Raw genomic sequence first — 22,342 nt, 5'->3', positions numbered from 1 at the left:
AGGGAAAGCTGAGGCTCAGAGAGGTAAAGCTAACTGCTGTCCTGTGCCCAGCAAATAGGTCGTGCAGCCAGGTCTCATCTGGCGCCCTCTCTGGGTCCAGAGCCCCCGTCCTTCCCTCTCTGTCACCTCAAGGCTCTGAGATGTTCCATAAATCACCCAGGTGGAGTAGGGAGTCAAACCCGGCTCTGTTTCCACAGCCTGCGCTCTGTCCTACTCTATCAGCCTCCTTCCCGTGAAGAGCAAGGGAGGTTGTCAATCTGGACAAGCTACAAAGAGGATCCAGCACTTTCTACGAGGCCTTTGGTGCCCCCTCCCCATACGACCACAGGCTCATTCCTCAGAAGGGCCACCGAACAGACAAGAACAGGTGACTCGAGGGGAAGTGGGTTGCCTCAGGCCTGGAGACTTTCCTCTTCCTCAGACCTTGGTGATTTCCCAACACTCGCAAATTTCACATCTCGTGTCTCTTGCCGAGGGTTCCAGAAGTTCTGGGGGCAGGGCCAGGTCATCCCCAAGAGAGGCTCAGAATGCCAGAAGGACCGTGGTGATCCTGTGCAGGCCGGCTCGCCGGGCCCAGCCTCGGGCTCCTTGCCTGTAAGATGGAGAGGCATAGCCGCAGCCCCTGGGTACCGCCCACCGTCCACCGGTACCCCCTGCAGCACAGGGGGCGCTGCAGCAATGAAGGCTGGGCCCACTCACACCAATCCTTTAACACGCATCGGTCTTGACTTCAAGCGTGAAGCAGAGCACAGAGACAGGCAGGTACGGCACAGTGATGGAAAGCCATGGCCTGGGTGGGAATGTCCTCTCCCATTGCTCCCTCTCCCTCAGCCAGTGGAGAAAGCCAGGACTCGCGAAGGAGCAAGTGGAAAGGTTAGCAGAGGCGTTCTCAGGCTTTGGGATATTATCTCCAGATTAGGAAGGGGGCAAACAGTCTCTGTGCACAGTATGAACAACATGCTGGTATAGGGCGCAGGGGCTCTCGGGATAGGAATTTTAAATGTGGGATCAATGAGCTTGTGGACAAGAAAGCGATGCTTGTAGGGAGTGAGGTGTCAGATTTTTTTATCTTAGGGACTAAAAGCAGATGTAGGAATTGCACATTGCAACCCACATTCGGGGACCTTCCCCATTTCCCCCTGCCTCACCCCACCCCATCTGGAATTGAAACCCCCTCTCTTCCCGCTAACTCACAGCAGAATCAGGTGGGGAGATAACTGTCTTCTTCACAGCTAATTTGAGGGGTGAGAAAGCTAAGCAATCCATCAGAAGACACTTGGGAGCTGCAGTTTCTGCATGTGGGGTGGGGGCAGGGTCTGGGGACTTGTCATCGGACATCAGGAGAGAATGGAAAGTAGGCCTTTGGAGGGGAGAGTGTGTTGACCTTCCTAGGAGAGGCCCCTAAGGCATTAGAAGGTGGGTAAGAGGATGTGCTTATTCGGATTTGATTTGTAGCGAGGGTCTTGGCTGGGGGAGAGAGACAAAAGTGGTGGCGTGTGGCCCCGAGAGGTTGACGATATGGGGTGCTGTGGGCAATGGAGACAAATGCCCTCGCATGGGTTGACCCCAGCCTCACCTCCACCAACATTTTATGGCCACATGTGCCACTCGAGGTGAGGTGCTAGAGTGAATTGCTATTGAAATTTCTTTAGGGCCTGGGCAGGTTTGCCTATAGAGGGAACAAGCTGTCACCTTCACAGGGAGGGGACAGTTTTCCCCTCCATTCTCAGACGCCGGTAGTGGAAGCGCCATCTGTGTGGAGTCGTTCTGGATGGCAAAGGGCTCCACCCCCACAAGAGGGTAGAGCAGGAAAGCCCAGAAGGGGCCCTGACCACTTCCCGGGCAGGGCAGTTCCACACACCCAGTGGCCATACACTAAGACACAGAATGTGGTGACCCTGCCTCAGAATGGGTGTGCCGGGGGGCACAGGCTTGCCATGCAACCACTCTGGGAGGTGCAAGGGCCGTGCTCACCAGAGCTCCTGGAGGCTGCAGGTGCCAGCCCACAGCAGCCCTTCCTCAGGCCAGGCTGTACTCTGTCCTGACAGCCCCCGAGACACTCCTGCCACCCCACCAGACACAGTCCTCACCACCCGCATCCTGGGATACACATGAGGAAAGTAGGAATCAGTCGCTACATGCGAGACAATGAGGAGCAATATTTTCCATTTCCTCCATTTCCTCAAAGCTGACAAGTTCATTCTTTTCAAAAAAAATGTATTTTTCATCCTCTCTATCTCGTTCTCTGCTGTTTTAACTGAGGTACCTCAGAAGTTTGAAAGTGGGTGGGAGGAAGTGCTTATTTGGACTTCCTGTCAAGCCTCCCTTCCTCGTCTGCCCTATTTTTGACTTCGGCAGCCTATCCCCAGATAGCTCTGCCACTAAGGGAAACCCCCCAAGTGGCCGCAAGGGTGGGTGGGATGTGGGCAGGGGCAGGAGAGGCGAAGGCAGGCTTCTCATCTCGATAAAAGAGAAAAGGCGCTGCCCCCCTTCTCGGGCAAGCTGTGGAGAGGCAGAGCTGGGGGAAGAGGTGGGATGAGTACAAGAAAAGCAAAAGCAGTCTAACCCACAGCCCAGAAAAGGTCGATGTGGCCTCTTCCAGTCGTTTCTTCCCAAGGAACAGCAGCGGCCCGGGAAACACATACGTGCCCTAGAAGGAAGCAACGATTTGCAGCAAGCAAGCTCAGCAGCCCAGCGTGGATCAAATTCCTTAGAGCTCTTTTGCCCTTTTGATCTGAACGAAAGCCCTCTGACTTGATGGCAATGCTCCCATTTTACAGATGCGCAGAAACCAAAATTCTCTTGCCCACATTCCCATGCTAGTAAATGCGGAGCCTGGATGCCGGCCCAGGCCTGGGTGGATTTCCATCCGTGTCCTACTTGTACCACTTGGCCCTTAGGTCTCAGTAAGTCACTTAGCTGTTGACTTTCAGTCTGGACTTTCCTGCCTAACCTGTGGTCTTGGTGCCTGTGGCCCCCTCACTATTGCTGGAGCTCCTGATGTCGGCTGCATTACTTGTCTTGAAAATATCAGTGCTCTGACCACCACTTTCTATTTGACCTTCCAGGCTTTTGACCCAGACAGAGCGCATCTTCCAATACACTGTCCTAGATGAGTCACCTTGGGAGGCCTCATCAGTCCTCCCACCTTACTGCACAGGAGTGTCAGAGCCTTCCTGTGAGCATGTTCCTGGAACAGATGGTGGGTCCCTTAGAAGGAGGGGGTTAAGGGTTTGGGGAGAAGAGGATCTGGAAAACAGATGCTATGTCTATCCAGCCCTTCCAGGAGGCCGTGAGGGTTTAGGGGAAAGGAATGCTAGAATCTTATATGTATTATAGCATGTGATCCTTGTGAGTGCTCTTTGGGAAAGGGAGGTAGAGGATACATACCCATTTTACAGATTGCAGAGAAAGGCTTGCAGAGAACAGACACCTGTCCGTGGTCTCACAGATAATCAGACGTGGAATCTGGGATTTGAAACTAGACCGGTCTGATGTTAAGACTCTTTCCACTGAAAGATGCAGTTTCCAAGGATGAAAGTTTTACTAGATGAATAATTAGTGTTTACTCAGAACAGGTCATGCCAACCATATTTATTAGGCTATGAAAGAAAGATTATTCTGTCTTTGAGTGCTCCTCAAATAATCGATCTTGGTTTGCAGATATTTTTCTCTAACAAAAAAAAAAAGATACAAGCTTGGCAATTCTAATGCTGGGTGAGTGGCACAGGCTCACGGAGTCCCTCAAATGTACCCTGCAAGTAGGGAGACGTGCACGTGGGGCCACAGCTCAGCTGGGTCAGGCTGAGTGCGGGATGGGAGGTGAGGAGCTGGAGGAGGAGAGTGAAGTAAGGGAGTCGAGTGACTGCCCACATTCGTTCCAGCTGGGACCCTGAGGAAGCCTGCATTGCCCTGCTGGGGAGACCCCCAGGAGTTGTCTGGCGTCTTCATGTGCAAGCCAGTTCTTAAAGCCATCCTCATAAATATGGGAATACTCCGTATCCTTCTAGTAAGTTACCTTGTTGCGCAGAGTCGGGTGGCCTCTGTGGCTAGTCCAGTTCCAACTGCTATAACAAAAGATCTCAGACCGGGTAGCTTATAAACAGCATAAATGTATTTTCCACAGTTCTGGAGGTTGGAAGTCCAAGGTCAAGGTGCCAGCATGGTCATGTTCAGGTGGAAGCCCTCTTCTTCCTGGGTCGTAGCCGGCACCTTCTCACTGTGTCCCCATGTGGCAGGACAGGTTAGAGAGCTCTGTGGAATCTCTTCTACCAGGACCCTGATCCCATTCAGGAGGGCTCCGCCCTCACCACCTAAGGACCTCCCAAAGGCCCTGCCTTCTGATACCATCCCTTTGGGCGTTAGGATTTCAACGTATGAATTTGACACAAATATTTAGGCCATAGCACAATACAAAATCCATAACTCTCCCAGGATACATGGACCATTCCTCTTTAATTTGGCCAAAAAAAATGGTCATGGGGGAAAAAAAGAGGCAGCCTGGGGTGAGGATGAGAGCCATGGACTGGGAGGTGGGGAGGTCCCAAGCTTGAATTCTAATCACAGTAATGCCCTCAACCGAGTGTCTGTCCTTGAGTCCTTTTTACAGGTTCCTCATCTTTATTATTTTTTTAAAAGATTTTTATTTATTTATTCGACAGAGATAGAGACAGCCAGCAAGAGAGGGAACACAAGCAGGGGGAGTGGGAGAGGAAGAAGCAGGCTCATAGTGGAGGAGCCTGATGTGGGGCTCGATCCCATAACGCCGGGATCACGCCCTGAGCCGAAGGCAGACGCTTAACCGCTGTGCCACCCAGGCACCCCAGGTTCCTCATCTTTAAAAAAAGGCTAATAATACTTAACATTCCTCTCGGCACTTTTGTGAGAAATGAAGTTGTTCATGTTACGTGCCTGAACTGTGTCTGGGCTGGAAGAGAGATGCCACACATTTGTTTCCTTTCCCCAGACAATTTCTAGAGCTTCTTTGCAGCTCTCACTTTTCATGATACTTCTCAATAGCTGATTAATTTTCTGTCCATTTCTCTTTGGAGACAGAAACAAAAAAGATACCAACAACCTATACAGGGGGTTTATTTTGGAAAGCATTCACAGGGGTTGACTTCAGAAGATGACCGTCTCTATTATCAGCTAAACTGGGACTTTGGGGAAGTGGAAGGGACACTATCAAAGCTCTTCCGGGACAGGAGGCATAGTTTGGGGCCATCCCTGCAGATGGGCGCCCTGCTCACAGTCATCACACCGCTGTCCCGGTGGCTTGGCCAGTTTTGGCCAGTCTTCTGTGAGTCTCATCTGCCCTTGTCAAACAGAATTCCCTCTGCCTTCCTCGTCCTGGCAAATGGTGACTGTTTGCCTCTAGCAAGAAATCAGAATCTCATTTGCCACAGGCAGAATATAATTTGGGTGGTGCATGTCCAAGCATATGGCCATGAACCCAGCCCGCACTGCCCAGCTGTGGGGTGGGCCTTCTCGGAGCCCTGCTTTAACGGGCCCTTACTAGACCTGGAGGGGCCGGCCGCTCTCTTTAAATCCAGGAAACTACCAAGTTCACAGCTAAATTTAATGCGCGAAAAGCGAGCCGAAGTGCCAGATTTTCACAGGCTTCCCTCTTCCTTCCCCCACCCTACCAGTGTTCCCTGTTAATCTCTTACAGGGTTCATGCCCTCTCACAAACATCTCATACTCCCAGACTGCAAGGGTTATGATTTAGGAAGTCTCCGCAGGCAACATCAAGGCCAAAATTCCCCCGAGCTGAAGCCTCCTCTGACAGAGGGCTTTTGTTCCTGTTTCAGGGTTTCCTGTGTCAACTTAGGAACTCAGAGGGACTCAAGTCCATTTTGGAGACCTGCTAGAATGATCCCCTGGGGTCCAGGTTATCCTCCTAAGTCCAGCCCCTCAAAAGCTTGAAGCCGCATACAACTCCGTCTCTGATGACAGAAGCTAGAGGGGTTAAGACTCAGATTCTGCAATGAGAATAACATGTCTGAATCCCAACTCGTCCTCTGCAGCTGTGTGACGTTGCACGACTTACTTAACTTCTCTGTGCCACAGTTTTCACAAGGGAGTGGGGAAAGCTAAATAATAACGTCCACCTCAGTGAGCAGTTGGGAGAACTCAGCAAAAGAAAATCACGAGCCCCGAGTGTGGTCCCTGGCACACCGTCATATATGTGGTGATCCGTGCTGGCATTGCGCACCGTTGGGAACCCCTCAGCCTCACTCGTCCCTCCCCGGTCCCTTCCATTGCTGTGAGTTCCCTAGGTTGCCTATAACACCAGGCTCCCTTATCACATGTGGGCGGGGATCCACTGCATACATTACTCTGTAATATTTCTGATGGAGACAGATAGCAGAAGCGACACAGCTGAACTTTCCGAATATTTAAGCGTTAGGACCTGTGCTGAAGGTTCACTGGCTGATGAGGCCAGGGGAAACATGCAAGTGAGTGAAGAAAGCTTGGTAGGAAAAACAGTAGCCCAGGGAAATAACAAATGGCAGCTTACTCTGAGCATTAGTCAGGAAGATGATAAGGAGGGGTGAAGTCTGGGGCAAACAGGACAGCTCGGGTCAAGCTAATTGTTGCCATATTGTTAATGAGGGCCTGCTCGTGCAAGATTGGGGCCCAGGGTCACCAGTCAGCAGATATTCATTTAAGGGAAACTAGAAAACTAGATTTTAGGTCAAAAAAGGAAATGTGATCAATGTCCTAATTCTGGAAACTTTGAGTACATTCAGTTATGTGGCAAAGAGAAATTCAGGTTGGTAATCAGCTGACCTTTAAATCTCAGAATCCCAGAATATCTGGGTGGGCCCAATGTAATCACAGGGGTCCTTAAAAATGACAGAGGGAGGCAGAAGAGGAGAGTCTCTGGAGATGTGACTGTGGAAGAAAGGCACAGAGAGATGTGATCTGGTTTTGAAAATGAAGGAAAGGGACCACAGCTAGGGAACGTGAGTGGTAGCTGGGAAAGGCAGGAAAAGAGCTTCTCTGCTAGACCCTTCAGGAAGGAACGCAGCCCTGTTTTTAGCCTAGTGAGACCTGTGTCTGAGTTTTTACTTCCAGAACTGTAAGAATGAGTTTGTATTGTTTTGAGTCACTAAATTTGTGATAATTTGTCACAGAAGCAGTAGAAAACTAATATATCGACTAACTTTTAAAAAACCATGTGAGCGGGGCACCTGGGTATCTCGCTCTACCTTTGGCTCAGGTTATGATCCCAGGGTTCTGGGATCAAGCCCCAATGTATCAGGCTTCCTGCTCCGCTGGAAGTCGGCTTCTCCCTCTCCCTCTGCCTGCTGCTCCCCTTGCTTGTGCTCTCTTCCTCCCTCTCTCTCTGTGTCAAATGAATTAATAAAATCTTAAAAAAAATAATGTGGGCCAAACAAACCACAGGTGTTGGCTGTAGATTATCTATGAGCCACTTCTGATTTAGAATCACTGAAGGATATATCACTTTTTATGTTGGAAGTGCCTGATGACCTAATCCATGTCTGAGAGGTGCCCAAGATCACACAGTAGTGACTCACACGAGGGATGCGACTCTTAGAACAGCATTCAAGTGTGTCATATGTACTCATGCCTTACATCAACATAACTGTACGTGGCTGGGAGAGAGAAAGAACTAGCAAGTCAAATGGTGGAGGCCATTTTGCCGACTGTTCTAGTCAACAACAAAAAATAAATGCCCCAGTGAGCTCCAGGTCAACTACAAGCACAGTTTCCAGAACTCAAATCTTGTCCAAAAAAGATTTCTTTCTAGACAAGGCATTGTGCTGGATCCTTTCCTTGTCATTGCTGTCAACTCGGCTGCCATGTCCCAGACTGATGTTCCTGTTTGCAAGCCATTCACATTTCCTTCCTTCCTTCCTTCCTTCCTTCCTTCCTTCCTTCCTTCCTTCCTTTCTTCCTTCCTCTTTCTTTCTTTCTTCTTTTCTTTCTTTCTTTCTTTCTTTCTTTCTTTCTTTCTTTCTTCCTTTCTTTCTTTCTTTCTTTCTTCCTTCCTTCCTTTCTTTCTTTCTTTCTTCACATGGAACTTCTGAACAAATATGTCTTCATTCGGCACCATCTACAGCATTGGTTTTCTGAGCTCTAGGTCTGGGATTGCTTTACATGCAAACAACACCTATCAAGACTATGGAATGTCTAGAGTTCAACTTTTGGGAAAGAGAATCAGACAGTTGTAATCATGGAGTAGCGAAGTCCCCCAAACTGGCAGCTCATGGATGCCTTTTAGCTGTGGGTGTTCTCCTGGAACCACAGTGCTCCCTGCTGCTCCCACCCCCAGAAAATGATCTTGAAAGTCTTGACCTTGGCCTTCTTTTCAATTTGCCACAGTCCCCAATCCTCCCCCACTATCTTAGACTGTTCCCCTTCACTCATTTACATGCCCTTCCAAGGCCCTGAAAGAGTTCATGTTTGTGCAGTTGATTTCTGTTCAAGTCCCACAGTCAATTCAGTTCACTTATTCATTAAAAAAATATTTATTGAGCACCTACTATGTGCTAAGAATCTTCCAGGTAATGGGATTCATCAGTGAACAAAGTCCTTGGACTTATGGAGCCTCATAATGATAATAGGAATGACAATGATGGTGATGATTATGATAATTAATGAGCATTGAGTAGATAGGCTATGTCCTCAGCCCTTTATATACCGTATATAGGTATAGATAGCAATAGATATATAATGTAATAAAATTATATAATATAAAATATATATACTCATGCTCACAACAGTCCTATAAAGTATTTACATCACTATAAAAATAAGAAAACTGAGGCACAGAGAAGTTCCCTCCTCCTATGAGAGATGACATTAAAAAGGAACAAATAAGAGGCTGTAGGGTTCCCCTGTCTAATACAGTAGCCATTAGCCACATGTGGCTATTGAAATTAAAAATAATTAAAATGAAATAAAATTAAAGTTTCCATTCCTTGGTCACACACATTTCAAGCACTCAACAGGCACTTGTGGCCAGCGGCTACCATTACGGACACAGAACGCTTCTGTCATCACAGAGTGGTTTGGGTAGTGCTGGTCTAGAGTGTTATGGTTAATAATGGGAGCTCCAGGATTTGAATCTTCTCTGACACTCTCCAGCTGGGAGCTTTGAGCACAGTTCTTAACCTCTCTGTATCTCAAGTTATTGGTCCAGAGCATGTAGTTAATAATAATAACATCTTCATGGAGACGGAGCGAAGATAAGTTAATTCTTGGATGATTAGAACAGGGTCCAGCATGTAGTAACCACCTGATCAATTACAGCTACTACTGTGAATATATAAAATGAGGGGAGTGATGAATGCTACGACAACAGATAAAGCACAGCGAGGGGACAGAGGGTGATGGCTGCTCGTGCGGACAGGCTGGTGAAGGTGGCTCTCTCTGAAGAAGGCAGCATGTGCATGAGGTCAGGAAGCCAGGCTTGGGTAGCCAGGGAAGGATATCAAGGCGGAAGACATGGGTAAAGCCCCGAAGGCTGCAGAAACAGTAGCCTGGCCCGAGTGGCGGGGAAGGAGTGAACCAGGGAGAGAGGAGAGAGCCGGGCTCAGCCCATAGGGAACGACCACCATTTGCTATGGGTGTGGTAGGGACACCTGGCCAGTTTTGAGAAGAGAAGTGATGGGGACTGAATTACTTTTTAAAAGGTCACCTGGGTCATGGGTAGAGAGAGGAAAGCTTATGGGTACATGGGTAGAGAGGTCACCATGGGTCATGGGTACGATGCTGCCTGAAGCCATTACAGGTATAGGAGGTGGGGAACTGGTATTATATATTTAGATTATTATCCACTACATCTAATGTGGGGGGAAAGAGGCAAGAGTAAGGGCAGGGAGGCCCTTAGGAAGCTGCAGCCAGGAGGCTAGCTGGGAGCAGTGAAAGGAGTGGAGATGAGAAAGCTTCATATTCAAGGCAGCTCTGCCCACTGGCTTCCCCCTCTGCCTGGAACCCCCTTTGCCCAGATGGCATCCTGGCTCACTCCCTTAGGTCTTGACTCACCCTTGACTGAAGTCACCCTTTTGGAAAAGGCTCCCTGTCACCCTTCTCTACTGTTCTTTCTCCTTAGCACTTATCCTGAACTAAGATACAGCAATTTTCCTGGTTTTGTTTACGATGGGCAGTAAACGTGAGGCTGGGGATTTTTCTCAGCTTTGCTCATTCCTGAACCCCCAGTGCTTACAGCAGTCCCTGGTACAAACTAGGTGCTTGAGAAATATTTTTGAATCAATGAATCAATGAGTGAATGATATAGGGAAGGAACAAGAACACGTGGTAACTGAGAAAACTGAAGCCCAGAGAGGGGAAGCCATTGGCCCAAACCCACATGGCAATGACCCAACTGCGTCTTTCTTTACTACCTCGTTTTTTCTAGACTGTGTTCTTGTATTTGGCTGAACTTTCCCTTTTCCTGCAGGCCTGGCCCAACAGCAATATCTGGGTAGTCATCTACATCACATGAAAAAAAATGCAACAGGACTCCAAGTTGTCCAACCCGATTTCTCTACAGGGGCAGTCTACACAGTTAGGTACACAAACAGAGCCCCATGGCTGGGGCATGATGGGAGAGTGTGGCCGGGGCAGTGAAGGTGGCTAAGCTTCCTCCCTAGAAACATTCATGCTTCTGAGCAATGATGGTGGGCCGTGAGTTTGCTCTGGTTTCTGCCCAGGGAGTGCCCGGAGAAACCACACTCAGCCTGCTCTTGAGAGCTGAGAGACCTGTCAGCTCGGCCTTTCCTCCCTGCTGTGTGATGGCCTAGAGGGCCTTAGAGCAGGTCATCCCATCTTCCCCTTCCTGCCTCCCCTTCCTGACCCATGCAGCTTGCCTGCTGGCCATTCTGGACTCTTACCCATCCCCTCTCTGATATAACAGCAAAAGTCTCCTTCCTTATTCTTTATCATGGTAATAAATTAAATAGCTACCTTTTAGAACCCTTACTCTATATTAGGCCCTATGCAAATCCACAATCCTTGCATAGCCCATTTTACAAATTGGGACTCTGGGCTCAGAAATTTCTCCATGCGTAAGTGGTGGACTTGGGTTCAATCCTGGGCGCATCCATGTCTGATTCTGGAGCTTGTTTTCTTTCCCCTCAGACACAATCACCATTCATTCATTTACCATTCATTCATTCATTCATTCATTCAGCAGTTTTATATCAAACCATATGATGTACCAGGCACTGTTCTAAGGTCTAGATTACAGTGATGCACCAGACAGGGTCCTGCTCTCAGAACACAATGGGAGAGAGAACAATGAATGCAGCAAGAAGCCCATTTTCAGGAGGGATGGTCTCTGTGGACAAGCGGAAACAAGCCAGCATGTGAGAGAACACAATGCAGGGGTGTTCTCGATTGGATGCTTGGGGAAGGTTACCTCATGCTGGTGGATGCCAGACACAGCAGGGAGGAGCCACTGGGAAGTGGGGGCCAGGTTGAGAAGGGGCCATGGGTTGGGGCAGGCCATCGGGAGGGTGAGAGATGTATGGCTGACCTTGGGGAAACCACAGGGTGGTGCAAGTCTCCTTCACGGCTAACTACGTAGGGGCGTATGTGCCTCTCATCACCAGCCCTTCTTTGTTAAGTAGTATATTCTACCTCCCCTGTTAGGTTTAATGCCAAACAGCTCTTCTTCTAGACTTGTCTCTCTTTTCTCTCTTTGGGTTCTGTAACAGGTTTTTCTCCTCCTGGCATCAGAGGCTGAGGAAGCTTAAAGCAACAGTTGCAGTGGAGAAAGCTGAGAACAACGGCTCCGTTGAGCTCCCCCTGGGGGCCTTTCTCCAAGCTGCACACCTCTCAGCCTCTGCTGCCCCCATCCTGCTCTGTCCTGCCACCTGCCCAGCCCTCTTCAGATGGAAGCTTGGTGGAACCCGATGTCTGGCTTTGAGTTTGGTTGCCCTGCCCCCGCTCACTGGGCTTATGGACCCCTCCTGGTTCTTCTCATCTCTTGTCTGGTGCCCTGGCCAGAGATCTAGGGCCCCATGACCAGACTCAGAGCCCCCAGAACCCACTTGGGTGGAAAGTTCCTGCAGATGGGGTGCCTGGGTGGCTCAGTCGGTTAAGCGTCTGCCTTCAGCTCAGGTCACGATCCCAGGGTCCTGCAAGCGAGTTCCGCATTGGGCTCCCTGCTCAGCGGGAAGCCTGCTTCTCCCTCTCCCTCTGCCTCTCCTCCAGCTGTGCTGTCGCTCTCGCTCATGCTCTGTCTCTCAAATAAATAAATAAATAAATACTCTTAATTTTTAAAAAAGTGCCTACAGAATCACTTCAGATGACTCAACGCAAATTAAGAGCATCATCCCGTCCCTTCTGTGAGAATGTGTAAAGGGACCCCTTCTTAATTCTTCTCCCTATCAATGCTGAACATCACCACCTTTGGAAAACTTCCCTCAACCTCCAAGTATGGATTGGGGGTCCCTCCTAAGTGCTTCCAGAGGGTGCTGCACTGACCCCTCCTGCAGCATGAACCAAGAGTGGTCATTTGACCACTAGATGTCTGCCACTAGAAGGGGGGCTCTGAGAAAGCAGGTCAACATGGTGTCTCTAGGAGTGAAAAGGGTGCCCAGCACACATGACTGAATGCACCTTATGAGGTCCAGCTGGCCCACATATGAGGCTGCTGCAGGCCTGCTGTCAGGACCGCAGCAAACCAGAATGGGCATTCATTTCCATTTCTGACGTGTGAAAATCCCTCCAGATTGGGTGACTCTTCAGCTTCCTCTCTGGTTTCTCCTAAAAAGTGAAAAAAACTGAGGGATCTGTGGGCTTAGCCAGGGTTGGAGAGTCAGAAGCCCATGGGTCAAGAATCCCCTATGACGGCAAGCAGGGAAACTAGACCTCCTACAACATAACTGACATAACCGAATGGCCTATGGGGATTTTTGCATCTGCAGAGAGTGTCCAAGACACTGCTGTAGGATGGCTTGATCCTTGGCACCGTCCAGGGTTCTGAGCTGGTCAGAAGGCAGAGGTCTGGGAGATAGGCAGAGGGGCCAATAGGGGAACAGTGGCTTTAGACACATGGGCCACCCAAATCCCTTCAAGTTGTCTGTTACCTTCGTATTTTATTTTGTTTGAACAAAGTTATGATTTTTTTCTATCTACAAAGGTAAAACACAGTCATTATGGAAACAAGAAAATACAAGAAACATGAATAATAAACATTAAACACTTAAAATTTTATTATTTCCTTTTTAAAAAAAAATCATACTGTGAAAATGGGATCACACTCTTCATACAATTCTTTATAGCCTCTTTGGTTTTTTAAATATATGCAACATATTGTGAGCAACTTTCCATATGGTTGAATATCATCCCAAAGCAGCTTTTTAAATGGCCGCAGCGTGTCCTGCGGTACTCAGGTACTAGAATTTATTTCAATAATTTCCCATGGTTGGAGACTTAGGTTGGTTCCAAATTTCACTATTATGACCAACCCAGAAGTGAACATTCTTTCAACTAAACTGCGCACACGGCCATAATTATCTCTTTAGGATAAATTGCTAGACGTAGACTTGCTTAGGTGGAACATAGAAACTTTTATAATTTTGTTACGCCTCGCCCACTGCTCTTCACTGAGAAAGCTTTAAGTCTGGCTTCTGACAGCAGGGCAAAAGGGTACCTACTGTTGCTTTGTGCCATTTCCTCCTGCCAGGGCTGCCCTTGGTGTTCAATCTGTCTTCACTGGGATGGTAGATGGCGGGCCATGCAGTTGACCCCAGTGTGCACCTGGGAAAAGCCCCAGAGAAACATCAATAATCTAGCTTATGCCAAGGATGGCTGGTGAGAATATCAGCATCACACTTGAAACAATGATTTTATATTTTGTCGTTGTTGTTTTGTTTTGTGTTTTAGCGAGAGAGCAAAGGAGGAGGGGCAGGGGGAGAGAGAGAGAGAACCTCAAACAGGCTCCATGCTGAACTTGAAGCCTGATCTCACAACCCTGATATCATGACCTGAGCCAAAACCAAGAGTCAGACTGTGCCACCCAGGTGCCCTGAAACAGTGATTTTAAAAATGCCATGATGGGGGACTGGGCAATGGGCATGGAGCTGCTTAAGATTCTCTCTCTCTCCCTCTGGCCCTCCCCTCCATGCACATGCTCTCTCTTTCTCTCAAACAAATAAATAGATAAATAGATGATAGAGAGAGAGAGAGAGAGATAACTATCTTTAAAAATGCCATGATGGTCCTATCAAACACAACACAAAGGTTAATAGAATCTGAGGTCACACAGACTTAGATTTGAATCTTTTTTTTAAAAGATTTTACTTATTTGAGTGAGAGAGAACATGAGTGGGGTGAGAGGCAGAGGGAGAAGCAGACTCCCTGCTGAGCAGAGAGCCCAACCCCAGGCTTGATCCCAGGACCTTGAAATCACAACCTGAGCCGAAGGCAGATGCTTAACTAACTGAGCCACCGAGGTGCCTTTGGGTTTGAATTCTGACTTTGACTTGGGCAAGACAGTACTGAGCCTTAGTTTTCTTAGCTGTGAAATGGAATCATAGGGCACCTCTCTCTATCTCTCTCCCCCTCTTTATCTGTCTTTTGCCAAAATAAATAAACAAAACCTTTTAAGAAATGAAATAGAATCATAATATCCCATCCTGATGTGTTTAGTTGGGAGAGAAATGTACTCAGGTGTTGAAAACCCACAGCACGGAGCACCAAGTGAGCCTTCAGCACATAGTAGTTGGAACTCCTATTAAATAGGCCCAATAATTTGAGCCAATATAATAAATTGTTCATTTGAGGCCCTTAAGAGACCTGTTAAACTGTTAAGAATGATTTCTAGCTAATGTGGCAACTATTCTCATGGGAAGAGACGCCCATAATGAGTTAATTTCCTTAAATATTTAGTGTATTCTGTTTTGTAATTCAGTGTTTCTCAACATTCCCTGTGAAATTTTATTTGGCTTAACAGACCCTATTTTCATAAAGCTTGTCCTAGCAAGCCTTCTCCACGGCAAAAGAAAAGCTAACTGGGACTTAGACACCGGGTCAAAGACTCCTTGGCTGGTACCCTTGGCAAAATGCAGATCCTGGATTCTCGGGGAGTGCCCCAACTCAGGCCTCCGGGTCTGTTTCACGAGCAAACTCCCAGGTAATTCCTAGAGCTAGCTGGGCCCTGGCCTGTAAACTGGCATTGCGAATGCTAGAAGGTAACCATAAACTGGATATTTGGAGACTTGCAGAAAAAAAGGATGCCGTTTTTATTTCATTCTGGTAAAAACACTCACCAAAGTGTCTTTTCGACTATATCCAGAAGGGAACATGGTCTTGGGTCTTTGAACAAAGGTCAGCCCTTAGTTTTAAACCTTTTTCTTTCTATCCTAGTCCCATCTCTCAGGGGGTCTGTGAAGTGTGCCTTCTGGTTCAGAGTGCTGGCCGAGCAGCATAACCCAGGCCTCCACGTCCAGCCCTGAGGACACAGTCATTCTGGAGGGTGTGCTGTTTAACATTGAAATGTCCTTTGGCAATGGAAGTGCTGCCTCCGACTGGCCCTGTCTACCGAAGCCTTGTGTTAGAAACCCCTGTGTTCGTAACCGGTGGCTTAGTCTGGAAAAGAGGTATAATTTAAGTGTAATTCTACACTGGCTTTTCAAGTCCTCCCAGGAAGAGAACTGCTGTTTTATTTTGTTTTGTTTTGTGTTATGTTATGTTATGTTATGTTATGTTATGTTATGTTATGTTTGTTATGTTGTTATGTTATGTTACGTTATGTTATGTTATGTTATGTTATGTTTCGTTTCATTTCGTTTTGTTATCATTCCTATCTTTACTTCTCCTTACAGGTTTCCATGTATCTGCCCAGGACATGGAATTAATTGTTTAGGTACTAGGCACTCTGTCAGCCACCTTATACAAATTATTTCAAATTCTCAAAGCAATTCGAGCTGGTCAGTGATGGCTAGTTGCCACTTTTGGCTGTCTAGTGTCACCACCCTGCTTCCAACGCATGCCTTACACATCCCTCGGGGAACGCTCCCATCAGGGGGCTCACGGTGGGAGGGGTGTGTATTATTGGCCCGTTTTCCCTGTCCCTTTCCCCTGCTGACGTGGCCCATCAGACACTCTGCTCCAGGGTTTTGAGCTCTGAGCTGGGGGTACGAAGAGCGACGTAAGTTCAGCTGGCCCGTCTGGAGCGTCACCTGACTCCCGAGGTGGGAGGCCCCCTGGGACCCCCTGGCTGCTGCCCGCTTCCTGGCCCCTTTGCGTCCCCTCCAGTTCTCCGAGCCTCCAGCCCCCTCGGTTCTTCGACGCATGTTATTTGTTGTTCTAGGCAGAGTCTGTGTCTGCTGCTTACAACGAACACCTTAATCGGATCTCCCGTGATCCTTTCTCCTCCTTTTTTTAATATAATTTTTTCATTTTTCATTTTTATTTTTTATTGAGGTATAAGTAACGTACGGTGTTGTATGTGTTTCGGGCGGGCGATAGAGTGATTCAACAGTTCTGTACGTTACTCGGTGCTCACACTGTAAATGTGCTCTTCATCCCCTTCAGCTGCCCCAACACCCCACCTACTTCCCCTCTGGCAACCACCGACTCATCCTCTGTTTTTGAGAGTCTGGGTTTTTTGACCCCGGTTTACAGAAAAGGAAATGGAGCTCTGCATTATAGCTCTTTCGCAAAGCTCCCCTCCTGGACAGCTCGTGTCTCAGGAAATACGTAGCACAGGCCGGGCTCCTAGGCTGGGTCGGGAGCCACCGGACCCGAACAGAGTGTGACTCTCTGGTTCGATTTCCTCACCGAGGAACAAAAACCATGACAAGTGAGACGGAAGGTCTGGAATTCGAGACTCCAGGAGCATGGGACGAACCTCTGGGGAGCGTCTCAGGCCAGATTCTGGTCCTGGATGTGAATCCAGGTACCACCTCTTCCCTTGTGATGGGTGATCTTTAAGCTTCTCTGGGCTCTTGGCCCTCTATCCTTGTCTGGAAGTACCAGAGCCTGAGTCAGGCAGATAGGCTTTCTGTCCGGTTGTAATGAGCAAATGATAGAGGCAAGTTGCGGTTTTACCGACTATATAAAGGGAAGATCTGGGAAGCCCATGAACTAGAAAATGAAGAGTTCTGGCCGGTGTTAAGCCAAGGGCGTGGATGAGGCTTGTCCTCCTGGTGCCGCGGAAGCTCAGATCTGAGCCACCTTCCGCCTAGTTGTTTTCTTCCAACATTCACTGAAAACTTACTACCCACTTATTAGATGCCAGACACGGCGCTGTGTGCTGGCTCCCCACGGTAGACTAGCACCTAGTCCCAATTCCTCCTGAGCAAGACAGACTCGTAGTCTGTCCCTACGGCTCTCTGGTGCCAGCATAATGACCCTGGCTAGCACAGGGCCAGAGGAGTAAGGGAGCGCTGCCCTTCTCTGTGTTGTGGGGGTGTGAGTGTGGAGGTGAAGGAGAGGGGTGAGAGAGGCCGTGTCTAACAAGTCTCCCCTAATTACTATTTATTTTCAGACAAATCATTTAATTTAACTGGGTCTTTGTTTCCTCATCTGTAAAACGGGAATGATAACACGCAGACAGATTAAATTAGGTAACATATTAAAAGGGAAAAGGCTTGGTAATATTCCATCGTATGTCTATACCATATTTTCTTTATCCCTCCATCCACTGAGGGACATATGGGTTATTTCCACATTTGGGCTATTGTAGATAATGCCAGAGGGAACATGGGAGTGCACATTACTCCTCCTTAAAAAAGATAGAAATCCTGTCACCTGCTACAACAAGGATGACCCCCGAGGACATTGTGCAGAATGTAGGAAGCCAGCCCCAGAAGGATAAATTGCATTATTCCAGTTATATGAGGCAACCAAAGTCATCAAGTACTACCGTGTCAAAGTAGAAAGCAGCATGGTGGTTGCCGGGCTGGAAGGGGAAGTGGGGCGTTGCTGTTCAATGGGCTAGAGTTTCAGTCCTGCAAGATGGCAAAGCCCCAGAGAACCGCTGCAGGGCAAAGTACGTACAGCCAACACTGCTGTATGGTGCGCATAAACATTTGTTAGGAGAAAGATTTCATGTTGTTTCTTATCACAATAAAAAAGGGAAAGGGCATCAGCAAACAATACCATATGTTCTTTATGAATATTTGCATTTGTAGTAAGTGTATAAAAACATGGGAGAAGGCTGCCTACCAATTTCTGGCGAGCAATTGTTTTTAGGAAGGGAGGGAGAAATGGGTTTGGGGAAGGGAGACGCCAATGTATTTGTGAAGTTTTCATTTTTAAAACAAAGGGATCCTGAGCAAAATGGGCAAAATATTCATCAGTCACCCTGGAGTGAGGGATACGTTGGGATTTATCATCATATATTGTGTTCGAAATATTTAACAATAGTAATTAAGAATAAGACAGTGCTCAGCAAAGTGCTTGCCATAGAGAAGATCTCAAAGAGTAGCAGTCGAATAATACAAGTAATGGAAATACAAATCAAAACTCAAAGTGCACACAGAAGTCCAAGAGAAATCCTGAAACGAGAGGGAGCGTGCTGTGCCTCTGGAAGAGTACATGTGTCCCCGAGGGACGGCAGCCAGGGCCAGAGCGCTGTAAGCTGTCCGATGCGCAGAGACACACTGCTAAGGCTGGCTTCAATCCAGGCACCTGCGTGCTGGTCAAGCATGGAGCAAAATGAAGTCCCAGCTCCAAGGCCTGCTCGGTCATTAGGGACCAGGTAGCAAAGCACCTGGAGTTCTCCTGTTGTTGGAGAGAATGCAAAATGGTACAGCCACACGGGAAAATAGTTTGGTGGTTTCTGGTACAGTTAAGTATTCCCTCACCATGGGAACTAGCATTCCCATTCTCAGGTACTGGCCCCAGGGAAATGAAAACTTACGTTCACACATACCTATACACTCATGTTTATAGCAGTTCTGTTCATAATTGTCCAGAAATGTAAACAGCCTGGATGTCTTTCAACTGGTGAGGGGGTAGACAGACGACAGCACGTCTAGACCGTGGGGCACTACTCTGCAAGAAAACAAGCGAACTATTGATACGTGCACATCTCAAAGGTATTCTGAGTGAAAGAAGTCAGTCTCAAAGAATCACATTCTGTGAGATCCCATACATATGACATTGTCAAAAAGACATAACAGTGGCAGAGAACTACCAGCGATTGTCAGGGCCTAGCGATGTGGGAGTGGGGGCGGGGTAAGGATACAAATGGGGAGCAGAAGGGAGCTTTCTGGGGTGCTAGAACCAGTTCTGTATCCCGATTGTGGTTGTTGTCATGCCCCTCGATCTTAAAGTTCATAGAAATACACACATAAAAAAGTCAGGATTACTGTGTGTTGATTTAAAACAGAATTTTTTAAATCCTGGAAGTAAACATATACTTTGAGGGTTGTCAGCCATCACTACTAATACTTTTGAATTGAAGCAGGAAGACCAAATGGTATAAGCGAAAAGTCAGGCATTTCTTAAAAAATGTCTAGAAATCACATTCATTCATCCAGCCAGCCAGTCATTCTGGTTGTTCTCACCTGCACACATCCAGGGCTCATGGGATATACAACCTCGATGGAAGATACAGAAAACATCACAAAGTGTGATGGGTATCAACAAAGAAGTAGGTTGATGGCTGAAAGAAAAGTTTCTGCAGTAGTTTCCACTTAAGCAAGAATTTGCCAAATTCATATCAAATCCAACTACTTTCAATTACTCTTCCCATTAGGCTATACCCACACGGCTATTTGCACATTGGCAGAAAATACCTAATTTGGCGTATTTGCAAAATGTGCAGTAGTTGTGTTATGTTGCAGGTCCTTTATAAAACACAAAATATCTGTCTTCAACTCCAAGTTCACTTTATGTGAAATGCAAATCTAATGTATGCATCTGTACTGGGAATGGGAGAATTTGGGTTTCAGTGTGTGAATCTAGCGTCCTTCTCAACGGGGATAATTAGCAAAAGAGGGAACTAGGACATGCGAATGGAACCAGAGGTCAATAGAGGTTTATTTATTCTTTTTATTTATTTCTCTTTATTGATTGCATTGAAGCTCTAGAATCAATGAAAGAACGGGCCAGAGACAGCCAGGGTGTGGGGTACTGCCCGTGCACGCCGTGTAAGATGTTGTCATGGCAGAGCCAAGACCAGTAATCACAGAGACTGGCAGCTGCCTTGAGAAATGTCTACTTGGTATGCAAACAAATGGATTACACAAACCATGCTTACTTCCTTTTCGTGACTGACAATATTTTGTGATTTAGGGATCCCAGTGGGAGCCAGAAGGCAGAATCCAGAAGGTACATACCATCGAAACTTGGGATGAGTATCGGACAAGGCACAGAAATAATACCCCTTCACACGTGCATCCCCTGCAACAAAATAAAATAAATTTGCAAGTTTATTTTGAGATACAGTTAAAAAAAGAATATGGATTGATGGATGGAGGGATGGCTAACTGGTGGGTGAGAAAAAGAAATGTAAGCCCTCCGTGAGGTGGAACCAACTCCCAGCTCTTCACCTGTGGGCTGCACACAGTGACTTCCTTCCAAAGGGACATGAAAAGAGAGGAAACAGGGTAAGCTTACAGTAGAGAAATCGGGCACACAGTAACTCACCCAGGTCATCAAAACCAACACCCACAGTGACACATCATGTCGACAGTCCTTGATATGATGTGATGTGAATGGCATTTTACTTCTGTGGTCTTTCTTCCCCAAACTCATAATCCCAATGTAATCATGAGAAAATCATCATATCAGGCAAGGTACGAAAACAAGCTGAAGTGTCCATCGGTAGACACATGAATAAAGAAAATGGGGTGTTCATACACACACACACACACACACACACACACACACACACACAATGAAAAATCACGCAGCCATGAGAAAAAAGGAATTCCTGCCGTTCCTGACCACATGCAGGGCATGATGCTGAGGGAGATAAAGCAGGCAGGGAAAACCACAAAGAAGTATGATCTCACTTAAAGGTGGAATCTAAAAACTGAACTCAGGGGCGCCTGGGTGGCTCAGTCGTGAAGCGTCTGCCTTCGGCTCAGGGCGTGATCCTGGCGTTATGGGATCGAGCCCCATATCAGGCTCCTCCACTGGAAGCCTGCTTCTTCCTCTCCCACTCCCCCTGCTTGTGTTCCCTCTCTCGCTGGCTGTCTCTATCTCTGTCGAATAAATAAATAAAATCTTTAAAAAAAATAAAATAAAAATAAATAAATAAAAACTGAATTCAGAGAAACAGAATGGTGGTTGCCAGAAGCTGGGGGACGGGGAAAATCAGGGTGATGTTGGTCACAGCTTGGCGGTAATGGTTAACAACACTGTATTATATACTTGAAGGTTGGTAAGGAAGTAGGTCTTAAGTGTTCTAACCAGAAAAAATGCTAAATATGTGAGGCGGTGGAGGTGCTAGCTAAGTTGCTGTGGCGAGCATCTCGTAGTGTGTAAGCGTGTCGACTCAACACGCGGCATGCCTTAACCTCACGCAGTGCTTTACGCCAGTGAGATCTCAGCAAAGCTGGAAACAAATATCAATTAATTTTAAAAAGCAAGGACATTCATCAGGCACATCCCAATTGAGGGACATTCTACAAAATACCTGACCATTATTTCTCACACGGTCAAGGTCATCAACAAGAAGGAAAGCCTAAGAAGTGTCACAGCCGGAAGAAGCCTAAGGAAACAGGACAACAGAATGTACTGTGGAATCCTGGACGGGATCCTGGAACAGAAAAAGGACATAAGGCAAAAAATAAAGAAGTCTGAAAAACTAAGGAAATCTAAAAAAAACTATTTTCATTTCACTAATAATAATACCACAATAGGGGCCCCTGGGTGGCTCAGTCAGTTAAGCATGCGATTCTTGATTTCAGCTCAGGTCACAATCTCAGGGTCATGAGATGGAGCCTGTAGTCGGGCTCCAAGCAAGGCATGGAGCCTGCTTAAGATTCTCTCTCTCCTTCCCCCCTCCCCCCACATACCTACTCTCTCATCCTTTTAAAAATAATAATAATACATTGATATTAGTTTATTAATTGTGATAAATGCACTATATTATTGTATAGTGTTAATGATAGAGGAAAGTAGCACATGGGACATGGGAACTCTTCACGATATTAAAATTTTTCTGAAAATCGAAAATTGCTCTAAAATTAAAAGTTTATTTAAATAAACAAGCTTAGGGGTGCCTGAGTGGTGCAGTTGGTTAAGCATCCGACTCTTGGGGGCGCCTGGGTGGCACAGCAGTTAAGCGTCTGCCTTCGGCTCAGGGCGTGATCCCGGCGATCCGGGATCGAGCCCCACATCAGGCTCTTCCGCTATGAGCCTGCTTCTTCTTCTCCCACTCCCCTGCTTGTGTTCCCTC

At 47.3% G+C, this 22,342-nt stretch overlaps 1 long non-coding RNA gene across 1 annotated transcript; it reads left to right on the top strand.

Moving 5' to 3' along the window:
• The first annotated feature begins 480 nt into the window (after positions 1-480).
• LOC103664500 lies at positions 481-20,372 on the top strand. The gene is made up of 3 exons (XR_569050.2): positions 481-762; positions 15,349-15,581; positions 20,230-20,372. It is a non-coding gene; the product is annotated as an uncharacterized LOC103664500 (long non-coding RNA).
• Positions 20,373-22,342: the final 1,970 nt, after the last annotated feature.

This window comes from Ursus maritimus, unplaced genomic scaffold (genome assembly GCF_017311325.1).
Source record: "Ursus maritimus isolate PB19 unplaced genomic scaffold, ASM1731132v1 scaffold_15, whole genome shotgun sequence".
In the NCBI taxonomy this organism is placed as follows: domain Eukaryota; kingdom Metazoa; phylum Chordata; class Mammalia; order Carnivora; family Ursidae; genus Ursus; species Ursus maritimus.
Note: the sequence above shows the minus strand (reverse complement) of the source record. Positions and strands in the feature narration are given on the sequence as shown.